The sequence below is a fragment of the Mesoplodon mirus genome (genome assembly GCF_964341445.2).
Source record: "Mesoplodon mirus genome assembly, chromosome: 9".
Classification (NCBI taxonomy): Eukaryota; Metazoa; Chordata; class Mammalia; order Artiodactyla; family Ziphiidae; genus Mesoplodon; species Mesoplodon mirus.
The window spans coordinates 12819060-12838113 of record NC_138985.1 but is presented as its reverse complement, the minus strand read 5'-3'; positions in this window follow the sequence as shown (position 1 = coordinate 12838113).

The window sequence follows — 19054 nt, the reverse complement described above, 5'->3', positions numbered from 1 at the left end:
CATCATATACTTTAAATGGGTAAATTAAATATATGTGAATTATATCTCAATATAACTATAAAAAATGGATCAATTGATTCTTGGTTGCTTCTCCCAAGGAGATTAAAAAATCAAGGCATTAGTCATTCTGAACTTCCTTTTAATAGCTACATTTTGCTCGTTCCATCAATGTGGGTTTTTAAGTCCTCATATATTTTATAATCTTGAGCCTAGTGTCTTTCCCACAAAATGATTTTTTAAAAGTCTTCTTTGGCCAATGTATGGCATGTAATTATAACTCCTTAAAATAATTTTAATTCATAGTTGCATCAAAAGTTTTGCCTTCTGGGAAGTCAGGAAGGTGTCCGAGTAGTTAGACTCAAAGGGTCCCTGTGAAATGTTTCAGTTTAGGGGTTAAATGCACTGGTCTTATGTCTAACTACCTGGAATTAAATCACAGCTCACAGTACAGAACCCGTGTTTCAGTTTCCTCCTATAAACTGGGAATGATAATAACACCTAACTTATAGGGCTATTAGAGTGATCAAATGAGTTAGTATATGTAAAGCACTGGAACATAGGGCTATTATTACCATGAAGTATTATTAATAAATAATACCTTTCTATCCACCACTTTGTTCATTCTTTTTATATTTGGTTAATTTTTGTGACCACTGATGTTGACTAGTCCTTCCTGTTTTCCATGTAGTATCTACTTTCCCTGCTCTATTTGTTTTACTCATTATTCTTTGTGTTTATTCTTCCATTAAACAGATAGACACATGTTTATTTATATTTCTAAAACTGACATAGAAAATAAAACAATATCTATAAAAATGAATACTCTGCTTTACTACATATTAAGGTGAATGAAAGAACTAGTCATTTCCTCTTCTATTCCCCCCTAATTTTGCTTGATCATTATCTTCCCACATACTTTAAAATAACATTTCTCTTTTGACTATTGTACGTCCATACTCTTTTATAGATTCACTATGTTCCAGTTGTCATTTTCATCACCACTGTAATCAACATCATTTTTACTACTATTTTATTGCTCAAATTATCAGATTTGACCATTAAGACCTAGTTTAAGTTAGACATTAATTCTTTTTAGCATTGCCCCTGAGATCTTTGAAGGGTCTTCCAGAAAATGATCAGCACCACCTTGATAGTTTCTGCCCTGGCACGGTAAATCAGTCATCCTCCAAGAAGCACTGAATCCTTAGGGGGGTGAGAATAAGATAGAGCCCAAAGTGGACACGAGAAGTGCACTGGAGGAATTGGGGTCTGAAGAAGGACATATAGAGAGAAAGATATAGCTCTTAGCCTACTGGTTAGAGCACAACTGGTCTATAAGTTCCATAAGGTCATAAGTTCTCTCTATGGTTATGAGTTCATATTGCTCATTCCATTTTTTCCCAATATGTTACATTGCTATCCCATACTTCTAGTGCATAATTGTATCTACTATCAAAACTTTCTTCTACTCTGATAACAAAGTAAATTTTTAATTTATATTTTAAAAATCCACGCTCTTTAGAATATTTATGCAGAAGTTGCATGTTTGGCCATCAGTCTACTAGTGATAAGAATTTTTTTTTGATCTAGTTTCAGGAATTAAAGAAACAAAGTGCAGAAAATGTCCTTTCTAATCAATAAATGTGAAACCGATTGATCTTATTTGATATTAACATAAAAATGGTTGAACTATATGTTGGATTAAACTTGGTTTTTTGCTTCTTTTGCTTTCCTTTTTTCACCAGCTCAAACCCTTCTGTGTTCTAACTGTATACACCTATTTTGCCTTATTAAAGCATTCAAGTACTGTTGATGAATAGATAACACACTATTACATACTACAGTGTACAGATATTAATACATTCAATCTCACTGACACATAAGACAGCCCAGTGATGTGACAAGCCTTTGGAAAATAAAGTCCCAATTTGGCTGAAACTCCAATTCTTACTTAACTTCTCACCATTATAGGCCCCTAGAGACAAACCAGCATATGAAATTCATAGATTTTGATTATAAGTTGTAAAATGATATCTATAAGTCAGGGCCTATGAAGAATATTGCCCGTCAAATCTATATCTAACTATTTTAAATAAATCACATGAATTCAGAGTAAACCTAACTTTTAGAAGATTTGGTGTAAAAACTACATCATGTTATGCTTCCACTACAGAAATGTACTTTTGCACCATCTTTGAAGGAAAACTTGGTAAGATTATTACTATAATTAATACAGAAAAATTATTTTCAGTACAACTGTTTGGCAGCAATTAAAGTGATAGTTACATATCAGAAATACGAGCCCTGGAATCAGATTTCAATTAAAATCCTGGCTCTAGCATCTATGTCCAGTAAGGCTCAGGGCAAGTTTACCTAACTTCTATAAGCTTTTGTTTTCCTACATTTGAAACAGGAAGAATACTTGCTGATTAGTTATTGTGAGGATTACATAACATTTAAAGCAACAGTGAACATGACTAACTATAGAAGTTACTACTAAAACAACTACTACATGGGTTTTCTTTATAGATTTATTGTATGATTCTATAAGGCCCTTCTTCCTCAGAATAACAGTATTATATGTAGATCTTTCCCTGATGGATAGTGAACTGTGATGATCCTCAAGACCTGGCATTTTGGAAGCACCTCATGCTCCTGAAAAGAGCAGAGATTTGGGCTTCCCTGGTGGCGCAGTGGTTGAGAGTCCGCCTGCCAATGCAGGAGACACGGGTTCGTGCCCTGGTCCGGGAAGATCCCACATGCCACGGAGCAGCTGGGCCCATGAGCCATGGCCGCTGAACCGGAGTGTCCGGAGCCTGTGCTCCACAACGGGAGATGCCACCACAGTGAGAAGCCGGAGTACTGCAAAAATATAAATAAATAAATAAATAAAAGAGCAGAGATTCTAGGTGGCAGAGGAGGAGGAGTTTGAGACCTCTGCATAGATCTTAGGATATAGCCAGTCTCTCTAAAAAAAAATTCCCTGATGTTAATCTGAACCTGACTTCTCCTACTAAGCAGCGTGGAAAGACACATGGGACTATCTGATCTTCAATCCAGACAAAGCTTCGAACATATAATAGTTCATTATTCTCACTTAGGGCTTTTCAAAACTTATACTAAGAATTTCTTGTTTACTGAGATTTAGTAAGATGTTGCTACATGAATTAATTTATGGAAAGCTCTTTACTGATGTTAATAATATTAAGGACAATAAAAAACATTAATTTCTTCACTGTGGTTCAGTTGGAATTTCAAGGACCACGATGAACTTTTGTTTGGGGGAAATATTTATTAAACAATGATGGCCCCCATTTAGTGAATGAAGGGGGCTTATATTGAGAAGTGACGGATACTTGAGGCTTGATAATTAAATTCTTAATTCTAATCAAGAAATGTAGTGTTAAACACATGGTCCTGGCGCCCCTTAGCGTACAAATGGATTATTACAGTTACACTGATACTCTCCCTTGTCCTCAGTACTCTGATAAAGTTCCAGATCTTTGAGAAAAGATGCTAATATATAAACCCCCAAAATATACATGTTGAAAATAATATCTGTATCACCACCCACTTTGTGATGTACTTAACAATCTTTGCTGTTTCTGTATTGTTATTGTCATACATCTCCAATGAACCTCATCAATTCAGTTTAGAAGTTCTTGATGCCATATTTTTAGGTTATCATTGTGCCGTGTGTGTAAACTAGGATAAAATAGATTTCCTCAGTGTTTTTTTTTTTTTCAAAAAACATCTGGAAAATATACTCTGCCTAAAAAATAGTGGGGTGGAGAGGCAAGAAAGCGAGAATAATATATGGAGTTGTTTTAGTTTACTAGGGCTGCCCGAACAAGATGCGTTGGCTTAAACAACAGAAATGTATTTTCTCACAGTTCTTGGAGGCTGGAAGTCCAAGATGCAGAGAGATCTGGTTTCCTCTGAGGCCTCTCTCCTTGGCTTGAAGATGACCAGCCTGTTGCTGTCCCTTCAAATAGCTGTCCCTCTGTACACGTGTCCCTGGTTTTTCTCTTTGAATGTCTATCTCCTCTTCTGATGAATATACCAGTCAGATTGGTTAGGGCCCATATTAACAACCTCATTTTTACTTAACTATGTGTCTGAAGGCCCTATTTCTAGATACAGTTATATTCTGAGGTACCAGGGGTTAGGGCTTCAAGATATGAGTTTTGGAGAAAGAAAATTTAATCCATAGCAGGGGTCTATGAAACAAGGTTAGTCTCACAGATGATGCTTCAGTGAACTTCCCAGCACGACAGCTTCAGCAGGTCAGAGAGTAACCAGTACAGCTTGAAACAGGAAGATACAAGATTCCCACAGCGATTTCCACAAGAGAAACAGTAAACTCATAGATTTACCTGGAGTGTTTGAAAATATTGAGATAATATTTACTCTGCTGCAGATCTGAGGGTGAATTGGTGATATGTACAAAGAAAACTAAGCAAATACAAAAATGTGGCAGCTATTAACTCCATGGAGAAGAACAGAGTTGTACAAGAAAGGAAACACAAGCATAGCACATTACACGGCTAATTATGAATAAGATTTTCATAGTTACAGTGATAAAAACATGGGTTATTTTTCTAATGAAAACTGTGACATAACTATCAAAAAGATGGGCAGGGTAGGTGTAAAAGGAAAATCCCCAGCTTTTGTAATAGGAAGTCAATATATCATACCTAAAACTGAAAAAACAAACAATTCAAGAAATGTTTGTAGAGCATGATATTAGATATATGGAGGCAAAGAAGAGAATAAAGAGCTACAGAGTTTAAAAAGCTTACTTCTGGGAATGAAATAAAGGGGATTTGTAGAGGTGAGGCGGGACACTACCATTTTGCATTAAACTTTGGTAGAAATTTTGACTTGTTAAACTATGAACATATAATAAGTTTTGGGGTTTTTTTGTTTTGTTTTTTTGCGTTACGCAGGCCTCTCACTGCTGTGGCCTCTCCCGTTGCGGAGCACAGGTTCCGGACACGCAGGCTCAGCGGCCATGGCTCACGGGCCCAGCCGCTCCGCAGCATGTGGGATCTTCCCGGACCAGAGCACGAACCCGTGTCCCCTGCATCGGCAGGCGGACTCTCAACCACTGTGCCACCAGGGAAGCCCTATAATAAGTTTTTAAAAAACTAAATGAGAAGATTCAAAATAGAATTTCCACTTAAGAACTCTATGCCGATAACTGCCAAACTAGAATTCTAGTTCAAATATCTCTCTGGACCGGTCTGTCTTACCAGTTTTTGACACCCCCACTGCCTGGTCCATAACCAGCTCCTTATTCCCCAGCCTGCTGCTGCTTCCTCCTGCCTCCTCATTTGCCCCTCCCCCTCCCCACCCTCTTGTATTTTTCCAAGCTGGAAGTAGCATTGTAATTCAGCCAATCACCCAAATCAAAAAACTAAACGTCACACTTCTCTGACTTACTCCCAACACAAACACTGAATTTTTTTCAATTCTACCTCTTTACAATGTCTAGAATCGGTTTTCTTTTCTCCATCCCCGCTGATTCTCACTTAGCTCTGGTATTATTGAACTTACAGTTCTGCATAGATATGTAAAGTATTCTCCTGTCTTTAGTTTTCATCACATACTGGTCCTTCTGCTTGGACCAGTGTTCTGTCTTTCTCTTTTAGGGATCAGCAAAAGCATTGGATTTTCCGCAAAGCTATCCCTGATATATTCAACTCTTTACTAATTTTTTACCTAGATATTTTATTTGTGCCTATCCTAACTACTGACACAAAGAAGATACATAATTTTGTTTCAAGAATAAATAAATATTCCATATGATCCAGCAATCCCATTCCTGGGCATATATCCTGATAAAGCCATAATTCAAAAAGATACATGCACCCCTAGGTTCATAGCAGCACTAAGTACAGTAGCCAAGACATAGAAGCAACCTAAATTTCCATCGACAGATGAATGAATCAAAATATTCCATATATACAATGGAATATTACTCAGCCATAAAAAGAAATGAAATAATGCCATTTGCAGCAACATGGATGCAACTAGAGATTATCATATTAAGTGAAGTCAGAAAGAGAAAGACAAATACCATATGATATCACTTGTATGTAGAATCTAAAATATGTCACAAATGAACCTAACTCTGAAACAAAAACAGAATCATGGACACAGAGAATGGACTGGTGGTTGCCAAAGGGGAGGGGGGTGGAGAGTGATGGAGTGAGAGTTTGGGATTAACAGATGGAAACTGGTACATATAGAATGGATAAACAACAAGGTACTACTGTATAGCACAAGGAACTATTTCAATATCCTGTGATAAACTGTAATGGAAAAGAATATGAAAAAGAATGTATATATGTGCATAACTGAGTCACTTTGCTGTACAGCAGTAAACACAAAAGTGTAAATCACCTATACTTCAATAAAAAAATTAAAGAATGAAATGGATCGAATAAATCAGAATTGATAAATTCCAAGAGAACGGGTCTTTTTCTTGGTCACTGGTGAGCAGTCATTTCTAGGTTGCTGAGATATAGATAGAAAATTACATATGTGTTCCACCTAAGTTCTACACTGCCCAGAAAAATTTTAAACTATTTTAATGAGAAGTCCAAATGTTCTATCATCTGTAAATTCAAACATGGCCTTTATGTGAAGTAGGAAACTGCCTGTCAGTGCAGGTGTTTTCTTCTAACACATAGATATTGTGAAAGAAACGTCTTTCTGCTTAAGGAGGTGTCTTCTGCTTGGGAGGTTAAATCAGTAGAAGCACACTGTCTGCTTAGAAGACATCGATCAGAGATGTAGCTATGCCTTTTCCCCCCTTTCCTCTCTTAGTGGAGCAACTGTCAGTTTGCCAGGGAAGACCTCAACCCTTGCTCTGCTAGGATGTCAGGGAGATGCATATTCATCTAAGATGGCTAGGGACAGGGTGAACTTGGGTAGCTGCTTTTATTTTCAGAGAAAATTTATTTTAAGATAAAAAAATTCTCCCTCCATTACGATATAATTTTGACAGCTCAGGGGGTAAACAGTCACAAGAGGTTGCTGAGTGGAAAAATTCTAGTAGAGTTAACTTTAGGAAGAATTTAAAATGAAACAACAGTTGTATAAGCAACAGAATTACCTTTGTCATCTCCTTCAACTTTTCAGTACTGGAAATTTCCAGGAGCTAAGCACATATCTGGAATGAACCTAATTTTCTCATACACATTTATTATGTAAGTAGGAGGTGACAAAATAAAATTATGCTGTTGTGTACTTACCCCATTGTTTTTCTGTGAATGTGATGTGGTAGAAAAAAACTGCACTGGGAAACAGAAGTCATGTGTTCTATCCTGGTTCATTCCTTACTTTGTGACCTTGAACAAATTATTTCAGCAATTCAAAGCTCAATTTCATTTTCTACAAAATGGGGATTATATGTCTTGCCAAATACCAACTTTTAAAAAATTTGTCAGATTTATATGGAAGAGCATTACAGTTATAAAAGTGCTTTACAAATGCAAATTATTATTTCTTGGATAATATATAACATTTATTATTTCAATAATAAACATTTAAATAACAATTACTATATAATTATGTTATAATCAATTCATAATTTATAATGTTATTTTCTCTATAAAATATACAATAAACTTATATATAATTTAATATATATCTGTAATTATATTGTATATTATATAATATATATTAAAATTTTAATTATATATATTTATTATTGACATTTTCAAGCATAAAAATAAGCTAGTTAGAGGCATAATGTACTCAATATAGATTTATTGTTTACATGGTTTGTTCATTGTATAAGTTTGTGAACACTTAGTCAAAGCAGAACAATTCTCTAGAGCAGGCTAGGGTTGTGCTATGAAAGGGCTTAACACTATGGTTAGGAATTAGGATGTGATTTGTTGCCAAAAAAGAATAGAATCATTTTTATTCATGCTTTTATTCATTCAAAACTATGAGTTCTCTAATATATTTGAGCTACTGCTAAATAGCTCAAATAGCTTATGGAGAATAAAAAGATTAATATCACTCAGCCTCTGTCATCTAGCCACACACAATCTAGTAGGGGTAAGAAAGAGAAAATTTACAATAGAATAGTCTATGAATGCTATATATCATGTTATAAAATCATTAAAAAAGTAATAATTCTGAATGGGGCAAGAACAGGTCTAAAAATCTACACAGAGGAGAAAGGTCTAGAATGTGAAGGATAAGAGGAAAAGGTGAGATAAATGGAATTTCAAGTGACAAAGGCACAGTAGCATAAAGTGACCTAACTAAATCTGGGTCTGAGGAGCAAGCTTGTGCCTAAAGGTTAGGCAACATGACAAGGAAAAACTGATGATTAGAGAAGAAAGGAATGCAGATCACGAAGAGCCTCTAATGCTAAGAGACTTAAACTTTATTCTGCAGATATTAGACTATCCCAAAGAGTTTCAAACAGACAAGTGTCCATGTCAGATTGTGTATTTGTGTGTGTGTGTGTTTGTTTGGAAAGTAGTGTGGAGGATGAATTCCAGTGTGAAGAAATTAGATTATTGTAACAGATTTAAAACATATTGAAACTGTGAAATAAAATGATTTTCATGGGGATAAAGACTTGGGGGTGATCTGGGTGAATATTTTAGGATTACAAAGATAAAATACTAATGAAATATGAGGGGGAAGTTAATGTCCAAGGTGGGTTTGAGGTATGGGTATTAGTGGTGAACAAAATTACATTTAGGGTATGTTGAGTTTTACCTTTAGATCTTTCAAAAGGAAGTTTTTACTAAGTCATGTAAGTCTAACCTCTGCAGAGAATTAACAGGTATGAGAGAGGGATAAATATAAAAGTCATTTTACAAAGCTGATTTTCAAATTCATGGGTGCTGGTTAAAGAGCTTAAGAAGACTATTGAATGTTAAGAGCTTACAGGAAGGAGAACTGTTTCTCACAGCTGTCATCAGGTCAAGGAGCAATACTGAAATCTTTCATGACATTAAAATGTTATTCTCTATTGAAATGGAATGAATGGTCATTCACTAGTTAGTCATATCTGCATAGCAAAATTATGTCAGGATATACAATAGAATAAAAGTTTTCAATAAAAATCGTTAGGTATAAGTTATACAGAACTCTCTAAATTTCAGGATTTTATTGATCAGAGCACAACTGAAGTATAATACAGGCAATCTGAGACAATGTATTTCTTCCTACATCTTAGGTTCTTCAACTTAAAAATGAGGACTTTTAGAAGGAAAGTATGACAGTGATGAACAGTTCCTTCCTATTCCTACGGACTCAGGCAGGGCTGTATTAGCATCCAGCTGTGCCATGTACTGTCATGACCCTGTACCACTGGCTTTAACTGTCTTATTACATTTAAACATTTTATGGTCCTGGTGGTTCTGGTGACCAGATATGGGGACTCGAGGTATCATCGAAATAACTAGACAAAATAATAAAAGATAGGTGACATTTAGCTATCTATGCATCTTTGTTTAAAATGTTAATAAGGACATTAAATCTTATCTATCCATTTCCATCTTACTAATTTACTTATCATGTGAGATGGGGATACGATCCCTTATTAAAAAGGAGAAATAACAGGTCACAGTCCTATCATTTGATCTCTGATTTTAAAATTCGAGCTTAAAGACTGTTTTGTCATCTTAATTCAGTCTCACATTTGAAGAAAAATAGGTAATGTTTGCATATATTCTAATCACTAAAGTTACTTTAGTTGATGGGTTCTCAATCTAATTACCTTCATGGTACAAAATATATCTTTCTTCATGTCACTTTTTAGAAATGAAATATACAAAACACAATATAAATGTATGTTATTTAAAAACTGAAGGCAAGAAGCAATACTTTCTCCATCTTTAATGACAAGATACCTCCTTTATTATTTTGGTCTATTGGCCATGCTGTAACATTCTATATGACTTCATTGCATCACTAATTTAGTATTTCTGTAAATGTGCCTATTAGTGGATAATTAAAAACTTAAGAATTATGCAACTTGACAAAAAAGCTTTGTCTTTCTATACAACTGATTGTTTTCATTTCTTCTTTATACTTTTGAAAACATTTAAGTTTTTAAACAATATGATTTACTTCCATTATATTGATATAAAACATTTGCTCTCATTTTCTTTATAATTCTTTTCCATTAATATCCTGTTTTACTAATTTGGTATTATTTGAACTACCTATAGATATATCAAAATTCTTAATATAGTACTAAATATAAGATTTTGATATTAGGGTTTTTTAATTTTAGATTTTGAAACAAAATTCTTTTTATCAATGTGAGTGTTCTGAATAATTTAGTAGGACAGAATCTAAGCTCAACTATCCTTATCATTTATTTTCTTGCTACTAGAAATAGTCATTAACCAGATTTGCCCTAAATATCAAATATTATCTTAAAGACTTATAAGTTGTCCTATGTCTAAATGTATAATGCACAGAAAGTAAACTTGCTTTGATGATTTATAACAGGGGTCAGCAAATTTTTCTGTAAGACTAGGTTATATGTATGTTGGGTTTTGTGGAGAAGAGGCAAAACTGAGAGTATTATGTCATTTCTCACGTAACAGGGAAAACACAAATTCCACAATTTTTATTGACAAAACTCAAAATATAGGAATAATTGAGTATAATATTTTGTAATATTAGTCTACTAATGAGAATAAAATTGTTTTGAGGGAACAATATTTTCTCAATTTGTGTTCAAAGTTAGCATTCCCCTATCATCAAATCAACTGAAAATGTTCATCAATAAGAAACATTCTTAGGTTGAAGTTCATAGAAAATTAGGTGGTAGACTGGATGTGGCCTGTGGGCTGTAGTTTGTCAACCCAACCACTGCATCTTTAAAATAGTTAAGAAAATGTTGGAACAATTTTAATTGTAGCTATATGATTTAATGAATAACAAAAATAAAACCCAATACTATTAGCTATAGATGTCTATGCAAAGTTGTGATCCATATATTGTACGTTTTTATAAACTTTATGCTTAATTATCCCAACTACAAGTCAAAGAGTGATTGTTGGCAAATGCAAGAAGACACACATGCTGATGAATTGCCATACTATTAATGCTACATAGTTTTCACCCTAGAGTGGGAATAATGCTATTGACTTCTTTTCAGGACTTACAAGGATATGTATTTTGTTTTGCCATCCCACAGGCAGAAAAATTATATGTAAAAATTTTACTAAGTTTTCCAGAGAAATAAGGCATGACTAATAAGTCTAAGGCTTCCCACGAAGCATAGGGTTGGACCACTCCGTGTCATCCTTCAATGCAGTGAGCTATGAAGAGCCCTGAATCCACAACTCTCTCACCTGGATACCAGGGCAAATGACTGCTACATAAAGATTTTGCTCTAGTCTTAGCAATGGTAATTGTGTCTTTCATTTTCCATAATTTAAAGACTATTCCTAAGCCAGAAACTGAGGAGATTCAGGGTTAAGCTTCTCTTTTGTTCCTGCTTTTATGCCAGAACTCATGCCATGCCATGTAGCTCAGCTACATGGTTATCACTGACTTTTGCCCTTGCCCTAGAGACTTGGTCTCAATATGTTGCTCTTCAAATTTGAGTCTGGCCTCAGTAACCTGGCCTGCTCCTGTTTCCTCTAAATCTGTGGTGCTGCCCTCAGGATTGGAGTTGGCCTGTGAACCCCAGCCTTGACACCAAAGCACTGCTGTCTACTTTGGACCTCTGGAAACTGCATTCTGGTCTTGGGTCTCCCGAGTCTGGCCAACAACAGGCTCACGGCCTGTCCATTACCACAGTTGTCAATTATTCTGATGATTGGCAAGATTTCACCTTGTTCTATGACATGAAGAATTCTGTCCCCAACGATGGCTGTTTGGTGAGGGGTTATTTTCTGTATTTTACCAGTCTAGCTACTGATGACTACAGGGCTCAAGTGACAAGGCTACCTGGTCAATCAATGTCAAAATGGGGGCTAAAATGAGTGCTAGCAGTTCAGCAAGTGACTACAAATCAGCGACTGAATCTACTCATGACATCCAAGTCTGTTACAGGAAATAGGCCTGATGAAATACAGTAACTTAATCCACCAGAAACAACATGCTTTGTCCATCAAGCAAGCAAGACATCACCTTCTTATTTTTCCCTTTAAAACAACTCAACTTCCATATAGAAACTTTCTAGAGTTGTCTGAACATCTTTTTGTGCTTTACCTCCCTGTAGACTTGTGTTGGCCTCATTTAGGCATTTAAGAGAGTATCATATTAGAATTCCATCCACCAAGTTTTAACAAGCTATGTAGGTTAACATGAATTTAAATGCACTTTTGCATCGTGCTCATTAGGCATGTCTATTATTATCATGATAAGTGTAATATTTAAGCTTGCAGAGGGGTTTCACTGTTATGTAGGCAACTGCAAACAATTTCAACTGGCTGTATTTTGGAACCATCTCTCTGCTACATTTTCCCACTTACGTAAATGCATTATATAACAAGCATCATCTTAGATGTATGTAATGCAACCGGGTCACTACTCAAGAACTGAAAATACCGCAGAGATGAAAATAAATTTCAGAGTAAAAAATGCTTTAGGATGTGCCAACGCTTCCAATTCCCCAAGTGCCTGCACTTAATCATGATCGGCTCTGTAGTAGAAGACTGAAGGACAATCGCAGAAGTGTTGTTTATTTACTTGGAGAGGATTCATTACCTCCAACATTATTTGACATGAAAACAGATGTACCTCTGTCACTGCTTTGACCTCTCTAATAAGATAAACAACTAGGCTGATACAGTTATTGATCAGAGCAAAACCCGTTCCACTGGAAATAGACAATAGATGCACAGCAGTGTAAATGAGGATTTAACATCTCCTCCAAGTAGACTGGCTATGAACCTGGAATCTAAAATGGCACAACTAGCTGTTTGGCAGTGCTAACTCTTATTTTAGGTATACAGTTACAAGGACTTCTTATATTGCTCTGTAGGCAATGTTTTATGAATATGGGTAATTGCATATGAAACTTGTAAATCAAATATCTCAAACTAGGTCTGCATTCTAAATGTGTTGAATATTGAAACTGTTTATCATTTTGCAATTAACTTGTCTTTTTCTTCTAAAAGTAACAAGAAGTATTTGTGACTATTAGTGGGTACTTATACCGATTCAGATGCTCTTTCACTGTTAATATTTACAATATTTGTATAATATAATCTTGCTAAAAGTGTTACATTAATAAAATGTCAAAACAAACCTTGCATGTGATGAGGTACAAACAGCATTTTGAATGAGTGCTTTAAACAAATACTTGAATTTAAGTTAGCTAGGAGCAATTATATAAACTTGGACAGTTCTAAATGTTTTTCACGTTCTTGTATGGGTCTATTTTTCATGGCTCTTAAATACTAAAAAAAAAATAAAAAGCAACTAACAAATATTTAACACAAATTAAATATATGACTAGGTAAGGACCAGGAACCATTCGGTAACTACTTTGATGCAACTCAATTAAGGTAGGTATGTGTCTTGGGGAAAGGATAGTGGGAAAGCAGGACAGAATGATGGGGTCTGAATATTTCTATGTATTTCCATTTCTCCTGAGTTACTCTTTTCTGTCATAACAGAAATAAATTTATGTTTTAAACTTTAAGTTGGATAAATATTTATACACACCACACACACACACCAGACTGGACTTTCTGCCCATTTAGTCAAACTTATAAAAGAGAAGAATAATAATGTGTTTTCTGAAGCAAATAATTTGTACCAGGCATGCTTGAATCAATAGATTTTTTTTTTTTTTAGCTGCGTTGGGTATTCATTGCTGCTCACTGGTTTTCTCTAGTTGTGGCGAGTAGGGACTGCTCTTCGGTGCTGTGCGCAGGCTTCTCCTTGTGGTGGCTTCTCTTGTTGTGGAGCACAGGCTCTAGAGCATGGGCTCAGTAGTTGTGGCTCACAGGCTCAGTAGTTGTGGCACACGGGCTTAGTTGCTCCGTGGCATGTGGGATCTTCCCAGACCAGGGCTTGTACCCATGTCCCCTGCATTGGTGGCAAATTCTTAACCACTGTGCCACCAGGGAAGTCCATCAATCGATTTTTTTTAATGATCTCAATAGAATAACTTCTGTGCCAACTCATATGCTATAAATATTAGATGTGCCATACTGAAATTGCTTTTTTTCTCCATAAAGGTTTACTGACAAATTTAAACCCCTCGACATTCTAAATGTAGAGTTTATGCAATGATAAATGTCATTAACCATTTCTCTATCACTTGGTTCATCCCTTTGTCTATGGACTTATGTATGCCCTTTCATTAGATGTCATAAAGAGAAAAAACTTCAAGTTGCTTCTCTTAGAGAGCTCAATTCTTTTCCACACTGTAGAAATGAAAACGGACTAAAAATCCCATACGATGAAGTTGTTTACAAAGTTTTAAATAAAAATATTCACAAATTATAAAGACAATGCTCTCAGACTCAAAAGGCCAGTGAAATTTGGACACACTTGAACATTTAAGAATAATTTTTGGATGATTTCTCCATCGGTATCAATTATTCTACCTTTTAAAAATAGTCCATTAATTTGAAAGTATAGAATTTATTACATGAGGACTACAACTGTACAAATGGACTACATAAAGAGATTTCATCCCTATGGAAGTCAAACTTGCTTTGTAGCATAGCCAAGTTATCCCTGTCAATCTTCTTAACTACTGAAATTCTTCTTACAGTTGCTTTAACTATAATATTGGCTAAAACTTTTAGAAGTAGTAAAAATAGAGTAGAAAGAATGCTAAAATATTCTTGGTCATTTTCTTTCAGACAAAGGCATACGGGTCATAAGCAAAATATGGTATCTTGATGTTATCAGGGTTACTACCACTTATAATTATATATATATATATATATAGATATATAGATACAGATATAGATATATATAGTATACCACTTTAGTGGAGAAACACATTTTCGTTTACATTTCTCATTTAAACTTTAAACTGATCTTAATAAACTGATAACATAGGTAGGTAGGTAAATAAAGCGATTTGTCATCATCAATTAACAAGTAAAGAAAATGAATTTAAGAGACTTGTCCAAGATCTTTTTTTTTTTTTTTTTTTTACGGTACGCAGGCCTCTCACTGTTGTGGTCTCTCCCGTTGCGGAGCACAGGCTCCGACGTGCAGGCTCAGCGGCCATGGCTCACGGGCCTAGCCGCTCCGCGGCATGTGGGATCTTCCCGGATCGGGGCATGAGCCCGTGTCCCCTGCATCGGCAGGCGGACTCTCAACCACTGCGCCACCAGGGAAGCCCCAAGATCTTAATCTGAGCAGCAGTAGAGCAGAAACTCAACCACTAGTCTTCTGATTCCAACTCCAGTATCTTTCTGCATCACACCAAGCTGCTAATACAGTCAGTTCCTAAGTTCAGATCATCTGTTTTATGGTTTATTAAATGACATTTACACACTGCTCTCTCTTCTGCCAGATATTCATTTCAATAGCATTCCACCACCTTTAAATTCAAAAAGTCGTGTGAGAGAATCCACGACATTTGTGATTGTATTAAGCAGAGAAAAGTCAAGTGCAGAGAAAAAATTCAGGATACTATAGTATTACAAGTCTGGATTTGGGGCCAGGAGACTACTACAAAGCTGAACTTTTTAGAATTTATATATTTTCATAATTTTATAGAAACACCTAAATTACTCTCTAAAAAAATTTCTCTCCTCACCCTTTCCCCACCACTTGCTTTTTGGAAAAGCTATCTGTGGATGAAATCCTCTTTTGACTTCTCTTCACCTCCAAAGATAAAGTTTTTAAGCTCTCTTATGTCACTACCTTCCCCACAACAGCTTTGTTAGTGATGCACTACCTGGAAAGGCAATACCTGGAAAGGCTAGCAGGGTTGCAGATAATCAGCTGAAATTCAGCAAAAACTTCCCCCATAGATGGCATTTTACTGATCACTAGCATCATAAATACATTATATTCAATTTATGTTCTCAGTGCCTAGCAGATTGTCAAGCATATAGTAAACATTCACTATTATTTCACTATCCGTGAGTGGATACATAATAACAGTCATGGAAATGGAAGTGACAAGCGTCATTAAGTAACTGCCATACAAATGACAAAATATTTTAAAAAGTACCCATAGAAATATCATACGCAAAATTTGAATTGACCACTTTAACTTTTTCTCCTATGCATATAACATGCATATGTGTCAAAATATTATATGTATAGATTTTTATCCCAATTTTACTTGTGTTGGGGAAGCTAGTAAAATAGTCTTGTTCAGGTTTAGAGGCAACAACAGGTCTTTGAATAGAGACCCTGAAAAGAGTTACGTGCCAAACTGCTGACTGGCAGAAACCACGAAAGTTGGTCTTGAGAACCAACAGATAAGGAAGGGAGCAAGTCACAAAGAAGGGAGTGGGTCACGGAGCTTCCTGGGCCCTAGGGATCTAGCCAGTTCCTGGGGATCAGCGAACATTCTGAGACTTATGATTAGAAATACAAGCATTTAACATAGTAGCCAGAGCTGAACATTTGCACATGTAAGCTGATGATTATCAGCTTGTTGCTTGGCAATAAAAGCAGGATTCCTTTGGAAGACACTCTGAAGTCTCACCCGTGGGGTGGACACACCGCCCTGCACCTTCCCAACTGGGACTCCAGATTGATGTTCAGGGGATTTCCCAGCGCTGCTTGGATCTGGATGTAGGCGCTTCCCCAATTCGGTGATGTATAAACCTGTCTTTACTATCCTTGCTTGGTTAGTTATACTATTCTTTTCTTAATTAGTATACTGTAATCTTTGTTAATTCAATAAACTATCTCTAAATTCTTGATTAACTGAAGGTAGAGTGGTTATTTTGCCAACGAATCCTATGAACATTGAAACTGAAAGTAAGGCTTTTGACAACACAGCCTGATATTTTAAGAAGTTGTTTCTACGACTGTATTCCTAATCTTAATTTTTTATTTCTGCCTAGTGCTCCACTAAAAGGGTACAAGAATTTACCTCCACATTTCTCCATTAAATGCCATTTAGGCTGCTTCAATTATTTTGCACTTTTTAAAATGATTATCTGTTTACATATATCTGTTTTAAAAGTTTGGATTATTTCCTTAGGATAGACTCCTAAAAGAAGAATTTAGAATAGAAGGATATAAATAGTTTTTAAGGAGAAAAGTATTTTTCAAAGTCTGGCTCAATTTATTTTTCATAAGCACTGTCTGAATACACCAATTTCTCTGTGCCCTTGCTATTAACATCTTTATTATGTTAATGTGATGAAAAAAATGTTAACTTATTCAGTTAATTGACCTGTCTTTTATACTTTTGAGTTTGAACTTTTTGTTGACTAATCAGTGATCAATATTCTCTCTTTTATAATACAATTTCTTTCATGAATTTATTCATTCATTCAATAATATTTATTGAATGTGTATTTCTGATCAAACACTAGTTAACACTAAGAATTTGAAGTTGAAAAGAAAGTCCTTACTTTCAGATAGTTTGCAGTCTATTCATACAAAAACCTAAAGGCAGGCAAAAATCACTTGCTGGTGTTCATCTTTTTCCCTTTATAAATTATTATTAAGTAGTTCCCATTATCTGACAAAATACAATCCAAGAACTTTCTCCTTGGGCCACGATAGAAAACAGATAAAGCACATATTGTTAATAGGAGCCACAGTGATAAAGTGAGCACAGAGGTGCTGAAATATAAAGCCCAGGAATTTAATAGATAATGTCAAATGAGCCGCTTAGTAAAACATGAAATACAAAATGCCTATATACAATTTAAAAATGCAAACGATTAATAACCTCGTCCCTTTTATAAAACTGCCAAGTCTCATGTGACATTAGATTAAAATAAATTACTTTTTTCTGCACAATATTCTTTCCTTCCACAATTCTTCACTACCATCACATCCACTTAAGATAACTACCATCAGCATTCAATTCATTTTATTCAATGATCAGGTTTAGGACATTGTCATTTGAAAGCTAGGATAATTATGTACCATATTTAAGTTTATGGACCAATCTTGGAACCCACTGGAGCTAATACTTAACTTTTGTGTCATTGTTTATAATTTACAAAACACATTCAGTATAATAATGTCTTGGAATCTGCAGCAAGACATGGGAGGATAGATGATGCATCAGTCTTCTTTCAGTAATACGGTCATAGAAAGAGCCAGAAGCATCTAGCAAGACATACAACCCCCAAACATCATTTATCGTAAACTTTCTTTCCACCTGTCTTCAGCCTTTTCTCTCTAAATACCTTTGTGCCTCGCAGTTGCTGTTCCCTCTTCAATTAACATCTTTCCTACAATTGACTAATTAGAAAATTTCTGCCAATTTCTAAGGTTCACATCTAATGCTTTTCCATACTTCTTGTCTCTGCCTTCCTTCATGCTCTGGGCAAACTGTTTTCTTATTTCTATTTGTTTCCCATAGCATTTTGTAACTTCCATTATGCCATCCAGAAATGGTAATACTATTATATATTTTCTGTCTCTCTCTCTCCCCATACTGCCCTTCCCCCCCGCCAAGAATTCAGCATCTAGGGCTACTCCTCATCTCTGCTGGGTGCTTAGGTGACTGTTGGCAGCAAGTGTGAATAACTGAATTGATTATACAAGTTTGGAGTATTGAAAGTTAGGGTAGAGACAGTACATTTGGACACATCTGCAGTACTAAGTGTACAGATTCTGTGGAAGACAGGCAAAGAAAATGGAGTAGGGTCAACAATAAACTTAATTATGGTTCTACCTTTAGGAGTTTGTTTGAAAAGTTCTAAGGACTTAATTATTAAGTCCTTTTTATTTTAGCTGAAAATTCCATTGTGTTAACTTGCGCTCCAGGGCATTTTAACATCATTTCTCATAATTGAAACATTTTGTGTGAAGATATAAACTTATATAATGGAGCTGGAGGAATCGGGCTTCCTGACTTCAGACTATACTACCAGGCTACAGTAATCAAGACAGTATGGTACTGGCACAAAAACAAATATAGATCGATCAA